The sequence below is a fragment of the Astyanax mexicanus genome, chromosome 1, assembly GCF_023375975.1.
Source record: "Astyanax mexicanus isolate ESR-SI-001 chromosome 1, AstMex3_surface, whole genome shotgun sequence".
Taxonomy (NCBI): Eukaryota; Metazoa; Chordata; class Actinopteri; order Characiformes; family Acestrorhamphidae; genus Astyanax; species Astyanax mexicanus.
This window is the reverse complement of record NC_064408.1, coordinates 71,158,668-71,179,829: the sequence shown is the minus strand read 5'-3', so window position 1 is coordinate 71,179,829 and position 21,162 is coordinate 71,158,668. Positions and strand designations below refer to the sequence as shown.

At 38.8% G+C, this 21,162-nt stretch overlaps 1 long non-coding RNA gene across 3 annotated transcripts; it reads right to left on the bottom strand.

Moving 5' to 3' along the window:
• Nucleotides 1-2,243: 2,243 nt before the first annotated feature.
• On the bottom strand, nucleotides 2,244-16,745 carry LOC111190646 (uncharacterized). Of its 3 annotated transcripts, XR_007440306.1 has the most exons (10): nucleotides 16,496-16,745; nucleotides 5,411-5,499; nucleotides 4,937-5,066; nucleotides 4,501-4,683; nucleotides 4,364-4,381; nucleotides 4,047-4,262; nucleotides 3,735-3,931; nucleotides 3,511-3,678; nucleotides 3,239-3,318; nucleotides 2,244-3,154 (listed from the first exon to the last, which is right to left on the bottom strand). It is a non-coding gene; the product is annotated as an uncharacterized LOC111190646 (long non-coding RNA). The 3 variants fall into 3 exon arrangements; XR_007440296.1 differs by having other exon boundaries at nucleotides 4,047-4,381; nucleotides 16,496-16,744; XR_007440305.1 differs by lacking the exon at nucleotides 4,364-4,381 and having other exon boundaries at nucleotides 16,496-16,744.
• Nucleotides 16,746-21,162: the final 4,417 nt, after the last annotated feature.

Here is a 21,162-nt window from a genome sequence, read left to right as displayed (position 1 = left end):
ATGTTTTGTTTTTTTCCTTTATCGTAACTTTATAAAGCGCTTACCTGGCGTGCTGGGATGCAATATGTCTAAGCACATCTACGTGCGTCCTGTGCAGACCTCCAGCCTGTGAAAGGAATAACCGCACATGATCAGCCTTCAGCGTTAATATGTGATTGAAATTATGTCAGTTAAAATAAAGTTTAAAGTTAAATGTTTGTGAAATTAATATCTTTGTCTAATAAATATGACCATTATTTTTTAATTAAAAGAGAGGCTCTTTGGCTGGAACCATTTTTGGGTTGCCTTGTTCTAATATTAGACAAAAATTTATTTACAAAAATACCTATTTAATGTTCTGTCCTATGTTGTGCCCAGACAATGGAGGAACACATAAGGAATCGTGTAGTAACTTAAAAGCATTAAACGAACCAAAATACTCTGTGAAGCATTTAGGTGCTCTTATCTGGGGCGTGCTGTCAACTTGCAGTTCCTGGGGCTGATAACTCTGATTAACTTTTCCTGTGCAACAGAGGGAACTTCTGGTTTCATTATAGCGTTTGATGGTCTTTGTGACTGCATTTAAGGATACTTTAAAAGTATTGACTGATCTTTATTTCTTATAGCATTTTTTTCTTTGCTTAGTCGAGTATTTCTTGCCATAATATGGATTAGAACATTACTCAAATAGGGCTATTTTCTGTATACCAACTCTACCTCCTCACAACTTTAAACACATTAAGAGGCAAGAAATTCAAGTAATGAACTACTATAAATGATGGGAAGTATTTTATAGAAAATGCTATGGTCATATTAGAGCCGATGTCTTTTATGTTTTATAGGCTACTTTTATACGTTTTATAGAAAAAAGAGAAAGTAATACAATTTTAAGAGAATGTCGTGATATCAATGCTGATTTATCTTTCCAAATCAAAACGTTGGCATGACGTTGATTCAACAGTGAATACTTTTGTTTAAATTCCTGGTGGGATAAGGCTTTAGATGCTCTCTCTCTCTCTCTCTCTCTCTCTCTCTCTCTCTCTCTCTCTCTCTCTCTCTCTCTTACACACACACACACCCTACATCTGTGTGTTCACTTTCCGGCAGCGGGCTGTTCCCCATCATAGATCACGACTAGCAGGTCCATTAATAGCGCGGGGAATATGATTCAGCTGAGCTGTACGGAGCAGCTGAGCGCGGCTCTGTGTGAATCACGGCCGGTGATCCGGTGTGTGAGTCCGGGCGGGCGGGCGGGCTGTGAGCGGAGCTGTCCGCGGTGCTGGACTCGGTGTACTCAGTCAGTCTGCGCGCGGTAAAAACACACAGTGAAAGGCGTGTGTCATCTGCTCGCCGGATAACTAGATCCCCTCGAGCCGGAGAGCATACGGAACCGTGTGGGCGCCATGTGGTGCCACTACGCGTCTCTGTAGGCGAGTGAAGCACGCCGTGAATCACGATTAGTGGCGTGAGCAGGTGTGAGAGCTTTACTTAAGAGTCACTAAAGTACTCCAACATGCAGACCCTGCCACCAGACTGCACTTCAAATTTCTCATATAGAAAACCTGTGTGTGTGTGTGTCTTTCATGAAGATCCCTTAAAGCACCTTAAACAGTTTTCCTAAAGGAACATGTTGTACTATTAGAGAAAGTACTGGTACTGTACTTTAATTAATGTATTTAAAGAACCATTAAAGATTATTTAAACCCTTCTTTTAGGTTGTGCATTATGAGAAAATATGAGAATGACAAAATTATGAATCAAAGCAACCGTTTAACCCTATTTGGTTAAATGCATAAAATAAATAAATAAATAAACCTAAAAAAAATCATACTCAAAATACTTAACAAAAACAGCAATTAACTTAATGTATTACAGCTCGTGAAAGAAAAGAGACCACTTCAGTTTTTAATCAGTTTCTCTGATCCTGCTATTTACAGGTTTATGTTATGAGTAAAATAAACACTACACACTTAGAAAAAAGGGTTCTATATAGTACCTAAAAAGGGATCTTTGGCTCGTAACAATAGTGGAACCCTTTTTGGTGCTATATAGAACCCTTTTCAAAGGGTTCTATATAGCACCCTATGAAAAGGGTTCTATATAGAACCCTTAATGGTGCTATATAGAACCCTTTTAAAGGGTTCTTTATAGAACCCTTTATGGTGCTATCAGCAAACATGTACTGCCCTTTTCTAGATGTAATACAAGGACTATAAAACATAAATATACAATTGTATTGCTTAGAACACAACAAAATAGACAGGTAAAGGTATAATCATAGCAAATTATTGCATTTATTGAGTTAATTCATATAAACTATTAATCTTTAGTCAATATATCAAAATTACATTTGTCCATGCAGAAAGTGAGGCTTTTTAATGTTGTGTGAAGTTGAAATGTTTTGTGATGTCCAAAACTCCAGCAGCAGTGCTGTGCTAAGAATAATTAGGAGGACAATAAATAATGCGGACTACAGACTGTATAAAAGTATAAAAGTACAAAGAAATAAAAAGGTAAGGATATTGAAAGAGAGAAGTGGATACTTGTGTAAATGTAACAATAAAAATGCTCATCCTTTTTAAATTCAAGTACTTATGTGCATGACTAAAATCACCAAAAATACAAAGCTAAACTAAACTAAACCATGGCATTTGCCCATTCAATGTATATAGCATCTGTGTGGGGGTGGGGATAAGTGCAGCATTTATAGTTCTAAAATAAACACATATGGAAATACAACAAACCTGAAATATGCTGGATGTTACACTAAATGTAGCAAAATGACAAATATTAAATACATTTAATTAAACAGCAATTAAACTGCTCTGAGAAGTCCTTCATTCTACACAGCTCTTATTTACAAAATCTACTGAATAATTGTAGATTTTGAAGAATTGAATACTCGTTTCAGTGTAATTGGAAGAAATTTCTCTTCTTTCATTTTAAACACAAATGCTTCAAGGAATGTAAGAGTTTTTTTAAGTCCCTTAGGATATTCCACTCCGAAGACAAAGTAGGTGCTGAACAGTACACAGAGGGCAAGGAAGATGTCTGTGCAGTCTTCCACTATGATTTCCTTGTCCATGGTGACTTTCACGAAACTGTGCTGCAAGGGCACTCCCTCCTTACACCCACTCAGGATAATCTGTGGTGTGACCACCTGGAATGTGCCTGACTACACAAAACAGAAAATTACCATTGCTGTAAAAGAGATAAATACATCAACATGTAACTCATTTGAGTTTTTAAAGAAACTTACTTCCTCAAATGTAAAGAGAAGTGAGGCATCCTCACTGAACAGAGACGGAAGGCACAGGATGGCTGTCTCCAACTGCAGACCTATGATCAATAAAAAATAATTATGGACTCAACAGTGTCCACTCACTGCCCACTCTATGAGACACTTCCTATACAGAGAAACAGATGGACTACATTTGGATATTTACCATGTATATTTATCAAAATCAATCATTGTACAAAATAGTGCAAAATGCTTTTTTTAAATTATGGTTGTACTATGATAATTCTTACCTTTTTTTTACTGCACCTTCCTGAGGATCTTCAATGGTCTCCAGACATCTCTTTATTATGGTGGAGTGTGATGCTCGCAGTAAAATCATGTGGGGCCATTTTGTTTAGCACTAAAGTGACTTGCTTGTCTGCATCGATGTGTTGAAGAGCTTTCATTTCCAAAAGCAGCTGTTGGAAGTTCAAGAACAAAGGTGTCAGCATGTAACAAAAAAAAAAAAACATACGATTTCAGGAAGTCTGAGGCAAGGGAATTCCATCAAAATCTCTCTTGTAGGATGAGAGAGGATATATGTCCTTCGGTACTCTCTTGTCTTTGTCATTTGCTCTTGCAGGAACATCATATCGGGGCAAATTTTCTTTACCTCTTCAGCCATAGTCTTCACAATTTCAGAAATTTTTCTTTCCTCCACACACACTTCTTCTGTTGCAGTAGGACCATTATTAATACATTCAACATTAACTGTCACAATAGACAATAAATAAAAGTGAAATGTAAGATCTACACAGATACAGTGCGTGGGTTCTGTTGTACTTACAGGGGTTCTCACTGCATTAAGTGGTATTTGGACAACCTCAGATGTACGTTTTTTGCCAGAACCTGTAATGGCAAACTTTCTTCTCATTCTGGCCACTTCTTCATCACTGACCAAGGGACGTCTTTCCTTTTTAAATTTGTTCTTTAAGGACTCATGCAAAGCCACTTAACAATCAGAAAAATTAGGCACCAACGTAAAGCCATTTACACCAACCATCTGCAAAGAAATAATTTAATGTTAAATACTTAACCTAATGTTAAATACATAACCTGATCCAGAGTTCTCTTTCAGGTAGTGAAGACAACAACTCAACATACTGGTGATGTGTTGGGTACCTTGGATAAGATGCATAAAATATTATAAATATTACAGCACCTTTAAATTGATGATTTGACTGTGGATGATAACATTTACAAACGTAGGCAAGTTGTGTATTTAAAAAACAAGTACTTACAAAGTTTTACTAGACAGATGGTCAAAGAGGGCCTGTAGTAGTAGGATCCTTGTTTTTGACTTCCTTGAGCTTTTGAGTTCAGGGTCTCTTCTCTCCAGTGCAGCCAACAACAATGGGGGAAAGGCAATATGAGATGAATCCTGTGCTCTTGAGTCACGTCTTTGTACGTCTACCATCAAAGGTCTACGATAAAACATACAAATGTTACAAAATTATAATTATTTATTTCAGTAGAGTTTGCAGGCTTGTAAATAAACAGTGAGAACTGAATTACATTAACACTGGACAAATGTGTGATGCCACTGTACAGTATAGGACTGGGTATCATCAATGAATTCCTGAATCGACTTGATTTTAAGAATCGTTTTTTTTCCCCACCCCTAGCACAGTACAAATTAGTATAACAGTATTTATTTTTTGGCATAATAGAATTTACCTGTGTGCTTCACTTGTTTTAATTTTTTCCAGAAGAGACATAAAAACGGCCTGCTTCTTAATTAAAGGTATTAGTCTCTCTGCCATTCGCTCTGTGAAAACGCCTAAAGTTGCTCCGTCAATCTCATGCTCTAAGGGGGAAAAAACAGTCTTATTAAGATCAAGAACAAGTATATTTTAAACCTTACTGAAAAACATTAAATTTCATACAAATTTCACACTGCTATAGTAAAACTTCAGTCTGTTAACAGTTTTCTTAGTATTTAATACTGCTTTTCATTAGCTAGGTAATTTTAAAATATGAACCTTGAAAGAACTTTTTTTTTTTTTGTAAACATTAGGGCATCCATTGTCAAGTCCGCATCTGACAGAGAAGTTAGGTTCATTCTCATGAAAATACTGTACATGTCTTAATTTACAATAGTACATGAACCAGGGTGTTCCTTTGGAATCTAGTTAATGAGGTGGATCTTACCCATAAAAACATTAGAATTCTCCCAAATTGTTTCTCTCTAGCCACTGGCATACTTCAGCAAGTTTCCAGGATATGTAGTGACTCATTGTCTACAAACAAAGAAAAAAAAATTGCCATTTTGTTTATTGTCAGGCTCACTCAAATTATGTTTTTATTCATATTCAGAGAAAAAAAAATATTCTAAAACCCTTATTGTACAAAATAACTAAAAATACTATGACAATAACCAAACATCAATTCTTTCGTACATCTTGGAAAGTAAAACACTGACTAGTGCTAAAAAAAAACTGTTTCATTTTATATCTTTACTGAAAACAAAACATACTTGCCATTGTAATTAATACAATTATTTTTTAGCTTTTTAGACTTTTGAAACTTTTGAAAACAAAATCCTTTGCTAGCCTAATAAACATATTTTCTCAACTAGCTAACTAGCTAGCTAGGTTATCTACCAAGCTAGCTCGCTAAAAATCCAATGGTAGTGGCTATATTTAACAGCAACTAAATGTGACATAAAATTTATTTTGCATTGTTACACCTATTCTTTATATAGCTTACTGTAATTATGTGTAAAAACCTTGTTAGCTATTGTAACCCAGGTTAAAGTATTCCTAATAATTACCACTGATTATAAGAATTTAATAAGTTAAACATAAGATAATGAATTATTATAGAAATAATAAAATTAGATATTTCAAAAAAAGAAAAAAGTTCTTATCTCTGAAAATAACCTAATAAAAATAAGGAAACGTAAAAAGAAAATATATATATAATATAAAATAATGGTATTATTAGAAAGGCAGCGACGGTACAAAGAACCGCCCACTACGCCACAACCTCACCAGTAAAAAGCAAGTTAACCACCCACTGCGGAAAAATATGACCAATTAAAAAGTTATCAAGTAAGTTAGTCCAGAGCCACCCACTGCGGAAAAATGCCACCAATCACAAGTTAGTAAGCAGATTAGTCCAGAGCTACGTGACAAAGATCGCTCGCACTTACGAGTTGGAAGCTGAGCCAGCCGGATCGCGACGCAGCGGTTGAGCCAGGAGACGGAGCGAGCCGTTTAGAATTTTGGATCTAACAAGTGAATATCGCAGATCAGGAGCTATTAGCCGCTTTTGTTAAAGCTGGGAAACTAATACGCTAGTTTAGCCTTGCCAATCTGCCGAGTGGATTGGACTTTTGGAGTCATCTCATGCGCGGAACCGAGTTTTCGCCGCTGGTTGCCAGATAGTCTGAAACTAAACGATTCCGGATCGGATTTGGCCAGTTTTGATTGGGATACACTGCTGATAAGAATCTGCCGCCTGGTCACGAGAGCCCAGTTGAGTAGGAGACGCGATGGCGAGCCTCAGCCCAAAGGAACTTCGTACCTGAGCCTTAAATCTTGAGTATCCCTTCTGTTTTTTTTCGGTTGGACCTTTTTTTTTTCTTTCCTCCTCGTTCCAAGTGAGTTACACTGCGTTACCTGCATAACGAACAGAAACCGATAAACTGATTCTTGGACGGACTGAAACACTTAAAGAACAGACTTTGCTTCGTCCAGTCACATTTAATGTGAATTGAACTGAATTGATTTACATCGAAAATACTGTGGGTTTAATTCTAATAAGCTACTGAATACTGAATATTGCACTGTTTTGTTATTTTATTTTATTATTTGGGTGAATTTGTGAATTATTGGGTTTTATATTGTGTTGGGAGAAAAGGTACCTTGGTGTGTGACATTCCAGAATTATAACTACAGGTTCAATACTCACCTCTTAACCAATTGAAATAGACAAGTGAATACTTACCTTAATCCTCTAATCAATAATTATACTTACTCTAATAATTATACTTATCCTAATTCCCTAATTAATAATTATACTTACCTTAATAATTATACTTACCTTAATAATTATACTTACCTTAATAATTATACTTACCTTAATTGTCAAACCAAAACCTAAAAGAAAGATAACGAGATAACCATTAATAATAACTAAATAATACTAAACCTAAAATAATAGTAATCCTTAAAGTACTAAAATTATTCCACAGGACTGAGTTATAAAATAGGAAACCTTTAGAATATAATAGAGCTTGAGACATACCACAAAGGGAAAACCAACTATATTTTTGTGAATATATTGTTTTATATACTGATTGTTTACTTTTGGGAGTAACTACCTGATTTGTTTATTTGTAAACCTTGCTTATATTTTTCTGTTTTGTTTTATCTACTGTTTTATTTACCTTTCTACATCAGTTGCCTCTATTTTAACAGTGTCAATACATTTACTGAAAATTTCTAAAGTCAGATTGAGTGTCTTTATCCTTTCTGCTTCACGAGCGAACCTAGACTGGTCCATTTTCTCTCTCTATCCTTTGGGATTAAATTTATACCTGCAGCCGACCCCCAGGGGGCGCTACAGAACTTGGCGAGCCAGCCAGGAGCAGTTAACACTAAAAGACACTTAAATAAAAGCTTCCACCCAACTTACTATAATTATTCAAATTAGAGTACTTTGTCAATTAAGCTGATAAAACAGAAACCGTCAACATGGAAATAGTAGAGCGTGAAACAGTTAACATAGCTAACTCAGTCCTCGTTAGCGGTTTAACTGAAACTGAAGCAGATTCAGATCTGACCAACTACCTAGAGCAACATGGTCCTATTAGCAGGGTTCTTCGTATTGATGACCCTAATTCAACATTCCACAAAAATGTGATCGTTGAATTCAAGAGTTCCTTCGCAATGGACACACTTAGGCCACTCCTTCCATACACTCATACGAGCCCAAGTAGAGATGTTTATCACTTGAAGGCCCTAGCAAAAGTATATGTGCCCCCAGCCGCTGGAAGTGCCACACACAGTTTCTTAGATGAACTCCGAAGACTTGCTGCACAGAGCAACAAATCATTCTCTGAGCTTCTACAAGAACATCTTTCCTTGTGCCACGAGTCCATTCTTGCCAACGAAGCAAGTGACCACACCAGTCAGGGAGATGTTGAGACCACAAGCGTCCGCGATGTTCCAGCATTCAGTCAGGCACACCCTTCTCAGACTCACCCAAGTGCCACAATGGCTGATTCCAGAAGGTTTCCCACAATTGATCCAGTCATCTCGTTGAGTGACGTAAACCCACCTGCAGTGCAACGTGTTGTTGTTGAGCACATTGTCAAAAGTGAAGAAGCAGCATCACACGCACATGCATCAGCAAGGCTTCGAACATTTTCAGGAAAGACTCCGCATCACAATAGCGAGGTAGATTATGACACTTGGCGCAACAACGTTGAGCTTCTGTTAAAAGATCCCTCTCTGTCCGATCTACACAGATCTCGCAAGATCCTTGACAGTCTTCTGCCCCCAGCTGCAAACCTGGTGAAACACTTAGGCCCTTTGGCTACTCCAAAGGCCTATCTTGACCTGTTAGATTCTGCTTTTGCTACAGTGGAGGAGGGTGATGAACTTTTTGCCAAGTTTCTGAACACCTTGCAAGATGCTAGTGAGAGGCCTTCTGAGTATTTGCAGAGGCTGCATGCTGTGATGAGTAGAGTCACAAAACAAGGAGTCATACCTGCTACTGAGACTGACAAGCACCTGCTGCGTCAATTCTGTCGTGGTTGTTGGGACAACGGATTATTAGCAGATCTTCAGTTAGAACAGAAGAAAAACAGACCCCCAGCATTCCCAGAATTGCTACTTCTACTTCGCATTGAAGAAGAAAAGCACACAGCAAAAGAACAACGAATGAAGAAGCACCTAGGAAACGTCAGGCATCGTGTTGGTTCTCATGCAATTCAGGCTGAAATTCGTGATGCAGAAGAAAAAGAAGGCTCGTTGACAGCTATGGTGAAAGGGTTAAAGAAACAAATGGGTGAACTTCAGGGGCAAATCAAGACCTTAAAGTCCCAAAAGAGTCCTGATCCACCAGAAGATGCATCTGATTTAAAGAAACAAATTGTTCAGCTTCAAAGTCAAATCACCCATCTGCAAGCTTCACACTCACAAAGGTCAAGGGTGGTGAACTCTGGAGAAAAGACCAAACAGGTTTCCAAAGCTGTGTCACGTGAAACTCAGGCTAGTTCCTCCAAACCACTCAGTGGAAAGCCAAGGCCCTGGTACTGCTTTTGTTGCGGTGAAGATGGGCATATCGCTACTTCGTGCAATGCTGATCCAAACCCATCCTTGGTGGCTGTTAAAAGAAAGCAACTGCGAGACAAGCAGCAAGCTTGGGAACTTGAGCATGACTCCCAACCTCCTTTAAACTGACCTCAGTCTCCGTTAAGGGACGGACAGAGACTGGACCAAGAAGAAGTCCCTACTCTAACAAGATGCAGATCAACAACAAAGCTGCCCATGCTACATGCCATGAACAACTGCCGCATAGATTAGTGGGAACGAAATGTACCTCCCATGTGACCATCGATGGCCAGAGTTACAGCTGTCTCTTGGACACAGGATCCCAGGTAACCACCATCCCCCAGTCATTCCATGAAACTCATTTGCCACATGTAGAATGTAAACCTCTTAACGACCTACTTGAGGTGGAAGCTGCGAATGGACAACCTGTGCCTTATTCTGGTTACATTGAGTTAAATATCACTTTTCCTAAAGAATTCCTTGGCATCTCCATTGAAGTCCCCACCTTAGCGCTAGTGGTTTCTGACACTCATGGATCAGCTCAATCCCTTTTGCTAATAGGCACCAACACCCTGGATGCCCTCTATGAGAGTTATTGTAAGGAGAACCCAGCAAAGTGCCAATCACAGCATCATGGGTACAAGACAGTGCTAAGAACTCTGGGAGTCAGACACAAGCAGACTGAAGACAGCATGGTGGGCAATGTAAGGCTTCACAGTGATGTGCCAAAAGTCATCCCAGCACGTCAAAGTTCTGTATTAGAAGGCTCAGTGACTGCAAAAGGCCCTGAAAAGCAATTTGTTCTGCAGCAACCTACGACATCCCTTCCTGGAGGTCTTATTGTCACCAGTAGTCTGCTCACTTTACCTAGCAAACCCCACACTAAATTGCCAGTAATACTAAAAAATGAATCCGATCATGATGTAATACTCATGCCTAAGAGAGTCATAGCCGAACTTCACGCTGTGCAGCAGATAATGCCCAGTGCTGCCTTCCCAAAAAGTTCAGCTCCAAACCCTCAGCCACCTGTTCCAGCTTCCGGAATGCAATTCGACTTCGCTGACTCCCCTATTCCTGCAGAATGGAAGGAACGAGTAATTCATAAGCTGAACACTATGCCTGAGGTATTCGCCCAGCATGACCTTGATTTTGGTCACTCCAGTAAAGTGAAGCATCACATTAAGCTGAGTGATGAGACTCCTTTTAAACAAAGGGCCCGTCCTATCCATCCACAAGATATCAATGCTGTTCGTCTTCATTTAGAAGAATTGCTTGAAGCTGGGGTAATTAGGGAGTCTGAGTCCTCATTCTCATCTCCCATTGTGGTGGTCCGTAAGAAGAACGGCGACGTGAGGCTTTGTGTTGACTACCGCAAGCTGAATTTACAAACTGTGAAGGATGCTTATGCCCTACCAAATTTAGAAGAAACCTTTTCTGTATTGACTGGTTCCCAGTGGTTTTCAGTACTTGATCTGAAATCCGGCTATTACCAAATTGAACTAGAAGAAGCAGACAAACATAAGACAGCCTTTGTGTGCCCAATGGGATTCTGGGAATTCAATCGGCTTCCGCAAGGGATTACGAACGCTCCAAGCACCTTCCAAAGGCTCATGGAGAAGTGCATGTCTGACCTTCACCTCAAAGAAGTAATTGTATTCCTGGATGATCTCATAATTTTCTCTGCGACACTGGAAGAGCATGAACACCGCCTGCTCAGAGTCCTCCAACGATTGAAGGAGTACGGATTAAAGTTATCCCCTGAGAAGTGCAAGTTCTTCCAGACATCAGTCAGGTACCTGGGACATATTGTGTCAAGAAACGGTGTTGAAACTGACCCAGAAAAGATCCAATCTCTCAAAAACTGGCCAAATCCAAAGAATCTGAAAGAACTACGCTCCTTTCTAGGATTTGCAGGGTATTATAGAAGATTTATACAAGATTATTCAAAGATTGTGAAGCCCTTAAATGACCTAACTGCCGGATATGGTCCCATTAGGAAGAAGTGCAAAGTGAACAATGACAATACCCATTACTACAAACCTAAAGAGCCGTTTGGAAACCGCTGGACAGACAGTTGCCAAGAAGCATTTAACACCATCATCAGCAAGCTCACTTCAGCGCCTGTCTTGGCCTATGCCAATTCTCAGCTGCCGTACATTTTGCACACTGATGCAAGCACCACCGGTCTTGGAGCTGCACTTTATCAGGAGCAAGATGGCCAGATAAGAGCTATTGCTTTTGCCAGCCGTGGACTGTCACGTAGTGAATCCCGTTATCCAGCCCATAAACTGGAATTCTTAGCCCTTAAATGGGCTGTGACTGAAAAATTCAGCGATTATCTTTATGGGAACTCTTTTACAGTAATCACTGACAGCAACCCCCTAACTTACATCCTCACCTCAGCAAAACTGGACGCGACAAGCTACAGGTGGTTATCTGCCCTATCCACCTTCTCTTTCAAACTCCAGTATCGCCCAGGTAAACACAATTTGGACGCAGATGCTCTTTCAAGACGTCCTCATGACACTGAGCTGGACGACCCTACCTCCCAAAAAGAGCAAGACAGAATCCGCCAATTTACACTGCAGCATCTGCCTGAGTTTGATAATGACACCCGAGTTGGTCCTGAAGTAGTTCAAGCCATTTGTGAAGCCCGTCTTGTACGTCAACCTTCTGACTCTGCATCAGAAAGCTCCAGTGTTCCATTGGTGGAGTCCCTTGCAGCCCATCCAGATTCCATGCCTGATGGTTTTGTGCAAGGAGAGCATTTTGATGGATTCCCGGTCATTTCTAAGGTGTCCAAGGAAGAAGTCCGTGAAAAACAGAGATCTGACTCTGTTATTCGGGAAGTGATCTCCTCTCTAGAAGGGGGAGGGGTGCCATCTCCTTCTGTGAAGAGGGAGATTCCACAACTTTCTCTTATGTGCAGAGAGTGGAACAGATTACTTTTAATAAATGGAATACTGTACAGGAAAAGACAAGAAGGTCCAGAGGTGCAGTATCAGTTGGTTCTGCCTGAAGAATGGAGAGAAACAGTTATGACCAGCCTACACGATGACATGGGTCACTTAGGCATAGAACGCACCCTTGATCTAGTGAGGTCACGATTCTATTGGCCTAGAATGGCAGTTGAAGTTGACCAAAAGATCAAAACCTGCCGTCAATGTGTTCTCCGCAAAGCACCATTGGAGAAAGCAGCCCCCTTAGTGAATATTCGAGCCAGCAGACCTTTAGAGCTGGTATGCATGGATTTCCTTTCTATTGAACCTGACCGCAGTAACACTAAAGATGTCTTGGTAATCACTGATTTCTTTACTAAATATGCAGTAGCAGTACCTACTCCCAACCAGAAGGCAAGAACAGTTGCTAAATGCTTATGGGAGAACTTTATAGTTCACTACGGCATCCCAGAAAGACTACACAGTGATCAAGGCCCTGACTTCGAATCAAAGACCATCAAAGAGCTGTGCGAAGTCATTGGTACCCGGAAGGTGCGTACCTCACCGTATCACCCAAGGGGAAATCCAGTTGAACGCTTTAACCGAACTCTGTTGAGCATGCTCGGAACCCTGAAAGGAGAGCAGAAGTCACATTGGCGTGATTTTGTGAAGCCTTTAGTGCATGCTTATAACTGCACAAAACACGAAAGCACTGGATATACTCCCTACGAGCTCATGTTCGGAAGAAAGCCCCGATTACCAATTGACCTTGCCTTTGATGTGTCATTGAGTCAACAGAAAGGAACATCCCACTCTCAGTATGTAAAACATCTGAAAACACAACTGGAAGAGAGTTATAAGTTGGCTATGGGGAATGCTGCAAAGATGGCGGAGAAAAACAAGACCAGGTTTGATAAAAAGGTAACTGAGTCTATCCTAGACAAAGATGACCGGGTACTGGTCAGAAATGTGAAATTGAGAGGCAAGCACAAATTAGCTGATAAGTGGGAATCGACTGTCCATGTTGTGGTGCAACGTGCTGGAGAACTTCCTGTGTACACAGTCAGGCCAGAAAACAAAGAGGGACCATTGCGTACACTGCACAGGGACTTACTCCGACCTTGCAATTTCCTGTCAGTGGCCGAAGAAGATTCCCCTAAAGCTAAAGTAAGGAGGCCTCGAACACGCACAGTCTTACACAAGAGCGACTCAGAAGAATCAGAGCCCGGTTCAGATTCAGACGACAATCCTGTTTACTACTACACAGGTTCTTTAAGGCCTGAGCCAGTGGAAGTCATTCGGATCCACGAGAGCAAAGATCTGGTATCCATACCTGTTCCTGAAGTACAGCCTAAACTGATAGCCAGTCAGCCAATTCCTGACTTTTGTGCTGAAGACTCACATGAGAAAAACCCTGAACATTCACCTGAGATAAACTCTGGATACTCACCTGAGAAAATTCCTGAAAACCTACCTGATGAAATTCCTGAAAACTTACCTGAAAGAACTGAAGTTGATGCTTACTTACCTGTATCTGATCAAACTGCAACCCAGGATACACTGGAACTTATTGAGTCTGTGGAAAGAGTAGAAGAGAATGACGAGGTTCAGCAACAGTTCATGAATGCATCCGAAGACAGTGAAACTGAGATCCCAGTAAGGCATTCCACAAGACACAGAGAAAGGGCTAAGAGGCTAACATACCCCGAACTAGGAAACCCCCTTGTCTCCATAGTGCAATCTCTATTCCAAGGCTTAAGCACTGCCCTTACTGAATCTCTCACAGATGCCCCCTATATAAATTCATTCTCACCTTCTAGAAATGCCCTTTGCATGCACAGGGACGTGCATACCGTTTAAGGCGGGAGGATGTAACCCAGGTTAAAGTATTCCTAATAATTACCACTGATTATAAGAATTTAATAAGTTAAACATAAGATAATGAATTATTATAGAAATAATAAAATTAGATATTTCAAAAAAAGAAAAAAGTTCTTATCTCTGAAAATAACCTAATAAAAATAAGGAAACGTAAAAAGAAAATATATATATAATATAAAATAATGGTATTATTAGAAAGGCAGCGACGGTACAAAGAACCGCCCACTACGCCACAACCTCACCAGTAAAAAGCAAGTTAACCACCCACTGCGGAAAAATATGACCAATTAAAAAGTTATCAAGTAAGTTAGTCCAGAGCCACCCACTGCGGAAAAATGCCACCAATCACAAGTTAGTAAGCAGATTAGTCCAGAGCTACGTGACAAAGATCGCTCGCACTTACGAGTTGGAAGCTGAGCCAGCCGGATCGCGACGCAGCGGTTGAGCCAGGAGACGGAGCGAGCCGTTTAGAATTTTGGATCTAACAAGTGAATATCGCAGATCAGGAGCTATTAGCCGCTTTTGTTAAAGCTGGGAAACTAATACGCTAGTTTAGCCTTGCCAATCTGCCGAGTGGATTGGACTTTTGGAGTCATCTCATGCGCGGAACCGAGTTTTCGCCGCTGGTTGCCAGATAGTCTGAAACTAAACGATTCCGGATCGGATTTGGCCAGTTTTGATTGGGATACACTGCTGATAAGAATCTGCCGCCTGGTCACGAGAGCCCAGTTGAGTAGGAGACGCGATGGCGAGCCTCAGCCCAAAGGAACTTCGTACCTGAGCCTTAAATCTTGAGTATCCCTTCTGTTTTTTTTCGGTTGGACCTTTTTTTTTCTTTCCTCCTCGTTCCAAGTGAGTTACACTGCGTTACCTGCATAACGAACAGAAACCGATAAACTGATTCTTGGACGGACTGAAACACTTAAAGAACAGACTTTGCTTCGTCCAGTCACATTTAATGTGAATTGAACTGAATTGATTTACATCGAAAATACTGTGGGTTTAATTCTAATAAGCTACTGAATACTGAATATTGCACTGTTTTGTTATTTTATTTTATTATTTGGGTGAATTTGTGAATTATTGGGTTTTATATTGTGTTGGGAGAAAAGGTACCTTGGTGTGTGACATTCCAGAATTATAACTACAGGTTCAATACTCACCTCTTAACCAATTGAAATAGACAAGTGAATACTTACCTTAATCCTCTAATCAATAATTATACTTACTCTAATAATTATACTTATCCTAATTCCCTAATTAATAATTATACTTACCTTAATAATTATACTTACCTTAATAATTATACTTACCTTAATAATTATACTTACCTTAATTGTCAAACCAAAACCTAAAAGAAAGATAACGAGATAACCATTAATAATAACTAAATAATACTAAACCTAAAATAATAGTAATCCTTAAAGTACTAAAATTATTCCACAGGACTGAGTTATAAAATAGGAAACCTTTAGAATATAATAGAGCTTGAGACATACCACAAAGGGAAAACCAACTATATTTTTGTGAATATATTGTTTTATATACTGATTGTTTACTTTTGGGAGTAACTACCTGATTTGTTTATTTGTAAACCTTGCTTATATTTTTCTGTTTTGTTTTATCTACTGTTTTATTTACCTTTCTACATCAGTTGCCTCTATTTTAACAGTGTCAATACATTTACTGAAAATTTCTAAAGTCAGATTGAGTGTCTTTATCCTTTCTGCTTCACGAGCGAACCTAGACTGGTCCATTTTCTCTCTCTATCCTTTGGGATTAAATTTATACCTGCAGCCGACCCCCAGGGGGCGCTACACTATGTAGCTGGCTAGCTAGCTACACAGGTAGGCTAGCTAAAAGGTCTGATAACTAAGAAGCGAGCCTAGCTACGTCTAAATAGTTGCCTAGCAACTGCATAGTTAGCTAGCTAGCTAACGTAAGCTAACGTTGGTTAGCTGTCATCAATAGTCAAACTAAAGAAATAAAATAAATCGTTATCTAATTATTTCACTTTTCGAGAACGTAACTAGCCATTCTCACATGAATGTTTACCCGTGAAGTGTAGCCGCTGGTTCAAAACCTTGTAATTAAACGACTGCTTGTGTGACACGTTAATACTGTAGACTTACCTCAGAGTGAAGAAAGAAGGTCAGTGGCTCGAGCTGTGGCGCTGGTTAACCTGCACTGCCGCTGAGAGGGAGAGTATCCGCGCGCCATTAGAGAGAAACTGATTCAGAACAGCGAACTGATTCTTAAAAGAGTTGACTCCGTTAAGCACAGTGGCAGGCTTAACCTGTCATGAATCAATGGGGAGGAATATTCTCTTTTACTGCAGTTTCAGTCTCCCTGCTCTTTTTTAAGCTGCATAAGACACTAATGTTTAAATGTATAAAAATTTGTTGTGAAGCTTAAAAAAGTGTTTTCTGAAAAAATCTAAATTATACATTATAATCTTAAATTACACTCTTGACACAATAGTTTTAGCTATTATAAACCACACAATTACAACAACACTAATAATAATAAAGTTAATAATAATAATAATAATAATAATAATAATAATAATAATAATAATAACAATAACAACAATAACAATAAATATTATTATTATTATTGATATTAATAAACACACATGCTCATAATTATACAATAGCACACAACAATAGCAGCAACAATAAAATAATGTTAAAACTAAATTATTATTATTATTATTATTATTATTATTATTATTATTATTATTATTATATATATATTTTTTTTACATTATTATTATATTTAGTAGTAATAAAAAAAAAATCTAAACCAAAACATACATGACCACCACAGTTAATACTAGCATAATTTGAATAATGCACATACAAAGAACCCTTTCCTAAACTTCAAAGAACCCGTAAGGCATTCAAAGGGTTCTTTGAGTGTTAATGGTTCTATGTAGAACCATTACCTTCACAGAAGAACCTTTGAAGAACCATTTTTTCTAAGAGTGTATGGTTTTATTCTACAAACTGCAGACATACAAATATTGTCATTTAGATCATTTATGTTTTTGAGCTTTCAGACCTCAAATAATGCAAAGAAAACAAGTTCATATTAAAAAAGTTTCAAAGTCCAAAAATCAATATTTGGTGGAATAAGCCTGTTTTTTATCACAGTTTTCATGCATCTTGGCATGTTCTCCTCCACCAGTTTTACACACTGCTTTTGGATAACTGTATGCCACTCCTGGTGCAAAAATTCAAGCAGTTCAGTTTGGTTTGACGGCTTGTGATCATTCATTTTCCTCTTGATTATATTCCAGAGGTTTTTAATTTGGTAAAATTAAAGAAACTCATAATTTTGTAAGTGGTCTCTAATTTTGTTCCAGAGCTGTATGTAAATAAATGTTTAAAAATTTGCCTAATCCAAAAGGTCTAACCCAAACAAAAAAGAGCTCATTTTTTATTTATTGTTGTAATTGTGTCACAATTTTATATATATACTGTACAAAACTATGTGTAATTATATAACTGGCAGCAGTTTCACCATCATATGTTGTTATTTTACAGTGCATCTACAGCAATGTTCTCTATGTGTTTAATTAGTACTATACTGTTCGGATTTCCTTGTAAAACTACAATACATAATTTTTTAGTAATTAACAGATTTACAGCCCATAGATCATAAACAGCATAGACTGTTTCTAAACACAAATAATCCAATCAGCTTATTTATATATATGAATATCTATCTATCTATCTGTCTGTCCGTCCGTCCGTCCGTCCGTCCTTCTATATACACCTTCATGTATGTTTGTGTATATATGTTTATATATCTGTGAAAAACATTGCTAAACATAAGCCGTGATCACAATAATTTATCAGCACTGTTTAAAGATAAGGTTACCATGTATCCCCTAAGCTCTGATTACAAAACAACACATGCTTTGGTTCCCAACACCACAGCTAAAGCATTCCAGTGTTGTCAGTTCCCACTGTCCGCTCTACTTTCACAGCATCATAAATCCTCAACACCTGTGCCCCCAGCAGGGAGGCATTTACCAGGATTAAGACACTGTTACATTAAGACAAATTCCATCTCTTTGGCTGCCAATAGCCTTGGACTATTCTATGATGCTAAATAATTACTGTCCTAAAGTGATATCTTAAGCTTATTTACGGCATATTAATTTTTATTAAATGTATTAAAAGATCCTGCAGACTTACGAGAGAATGGGAAATGTGATTCAATAAATATTTGAGCCCTTCCAACAAATACTATAACTACATGTTAACCATTTCTTTCTTACAAGAGAAATCAGTTATTTTATTAACTACTCCATAATATTTCCTTAAAAGAGCCTAATGAAGCAAGTTTTTTATGTGAAAAATAAGAATTCTTCCAAAAAATGAGAAATGCTCACAACAGTCTGATCCTGTGTAAAGAATGCATACTGTGAGAGGGCTTTATCTCCACTGAGAATGAAGGCGAGCGAGGAAGGTGGAGGAAGATGAGCTCAAAGAGGGGTGTGTGGGAAGAAGAACAAGGAGGATGATGAAGGTGGGAGATGAGAAAGGAGGATGAAGGTTATGTGATGCATGCAAAGAACAAAAGGTTGGTGTGGGACATGATGAGAAATTCATGACTATTGCATCTCAAAAACTTAGGAGAGGGTGACGCAATGATGGAGGCTACTGTAGAACAGACTGTACTGTAAACACATTGGACATTTTTAGCCTCGGCAGCCTAATAGATTGTAAGTCGCTTTGGACAAAAGCATCTGCCAAATGTAATGTAATGTAAGGTAATAAAAAATAACATTTCTAAACTTCTCTTCTTGCCCAATTCATGCCCTCATATGTCTCTTTATGTTCTCCCTTCTTGTTGTTTGTGTACAGAAAACTGTGGCCATGAAGGATACATCAGCTGCATCCTCAAAATCACTAAATGCTGGCTGCGTTTCACAGCTGTATATGAAATCCTTTACTTGGAATAGCTGCAGCCTAGCTTTGGAACAGTTTTTTTTTACTTCTGTGTGAAACGATGAGGCTGAACTCCTGCAGACTGATAAGTAAGTGGATAAGTGTTAATGTATGGAGTTTTGTGTCATTACAAAAAGTGTAAATGTCAAATAGGTTGTTTTTCTCTTTGCAGTTTAATATCCCTTTGGACACTGTATGGACTTAATCACTTTATCAGTGTTTTGCATTGTACATTAAAGCAATGAAACTTTTTTTTTTATCATATGGGTCTTATAAAGGAGCAACGACTGGAAAATGCTTTGGGTAACACTACTTTTTTATATTTGTCCAATATATTATTAACCCTTTATCCATGTTTATTTTAAGCTTGATGTGTGCTGGGAAATGAAAGCTGTGTGCAGAGGTCTGTAAGCTGCCTTCTGCTGCACTGCAGCCAGTTCGCTGAGGAGTGCATTACACGACAGCAGCTTTAGTGAAGCTGGTCAGCCCACTCTGTCAGTGTCAGCTGGAGGCCCTTTTTGTGTTTCAGAGCAAAGGAAATCTCATAGAGATGTTTGATGAGAAGCATTAACCCGGAATAACCGGCATTTCTGGGCCACTGTTGGAGAGTAGAGCCTATCAAAGCGGCTCCAAACGTGGCGAAGCAGCATGTGTGAGATGCAGTGTGTCGCGGCATTGCAGCGAGGCGGATGGCTCATCAAAGCACACTTGCAGTGCTTCATGGCCTTTAAGCTTTTAACAAGCCACCCCTGTCATGCCACAGTAACAACACAAAGACAAGATTATTACAGCACCACATAAAAGTGGTCGCTGCAGACACTTCCAGACTTCCATATAGAGGACTGATATGCCATAAACCTGAGCTGATAGGCTAATGCATGATCTCGTCCTCTCAACGCTCATCTCCACAGACAGACACCTTTGTTTGGTTACAGCCGCTAAAATATCAGCTCTTAGTCAGGAGAATCTGTTTCCCCGCACAAACCCCATACATTTTTAATGAGAGCAAATGGAGCCACGCATTTAGGAGTAGTGTGGGATTCATGGCGCACATGTAACTCAAGATAAATAATGCAGTCTCTACGATTGCAGCCATTTCCCTAGAGGCCCCACATACTCTCATCACCCCACTCAACAGGAGGCCTTTCTACTTTGCAGTATATCTTTCAACAATTACACTCTATAAAAAATAATGAAATAAATGGTTTCATGGCATGGGCATATGGTTCCTGGAAAAGGGCTTTAATTGGTGTAGAATATTTTTACACTATATGGAGATTTTCTAGACCACATTTAAGCATGTTTTAGAGATAAAAATGCTCTACCAACAAAACTCTAATTAGCAAACTTAACAAAAAAAAAACAAGAAGACTGGGAAGTTCCACTTTATTTCAATATCCAGTCATTTCAGTCAGAAAGAAGCTGACCAAGACTTTACATGTTCTGTTCGTTTTTCCAAAGTTGTGCAAATACCAGCTAATTACTGTAACATCCAACAGCTTGAAATCTCTAAAAGTATATTTGACATCTTACTCCCGCCTCTCAAGTGAGTCTTAGGATTCTCCCACAAATTGATTGTGGTTCCCTGGCACCTAACATACACAATCCCAGAAATTGGTACACTGTATATGAACCACTTGCACAGTTTTTGGGAGTGATGGAATGAGCAAATGAGTGAGAGAGGTTACAGAGAGCAACCTGATTGGTCTGATTGGTTTCTTGCTCAGTAGATCTACTCTGGAGTAGCTGAACCATGAAACAGAGAATCGTTCCAGAACAAATCATCCAATCATCCAATTGTAGCTTAAAAATAAATAAATCAGTAAAGGGTCTAATGT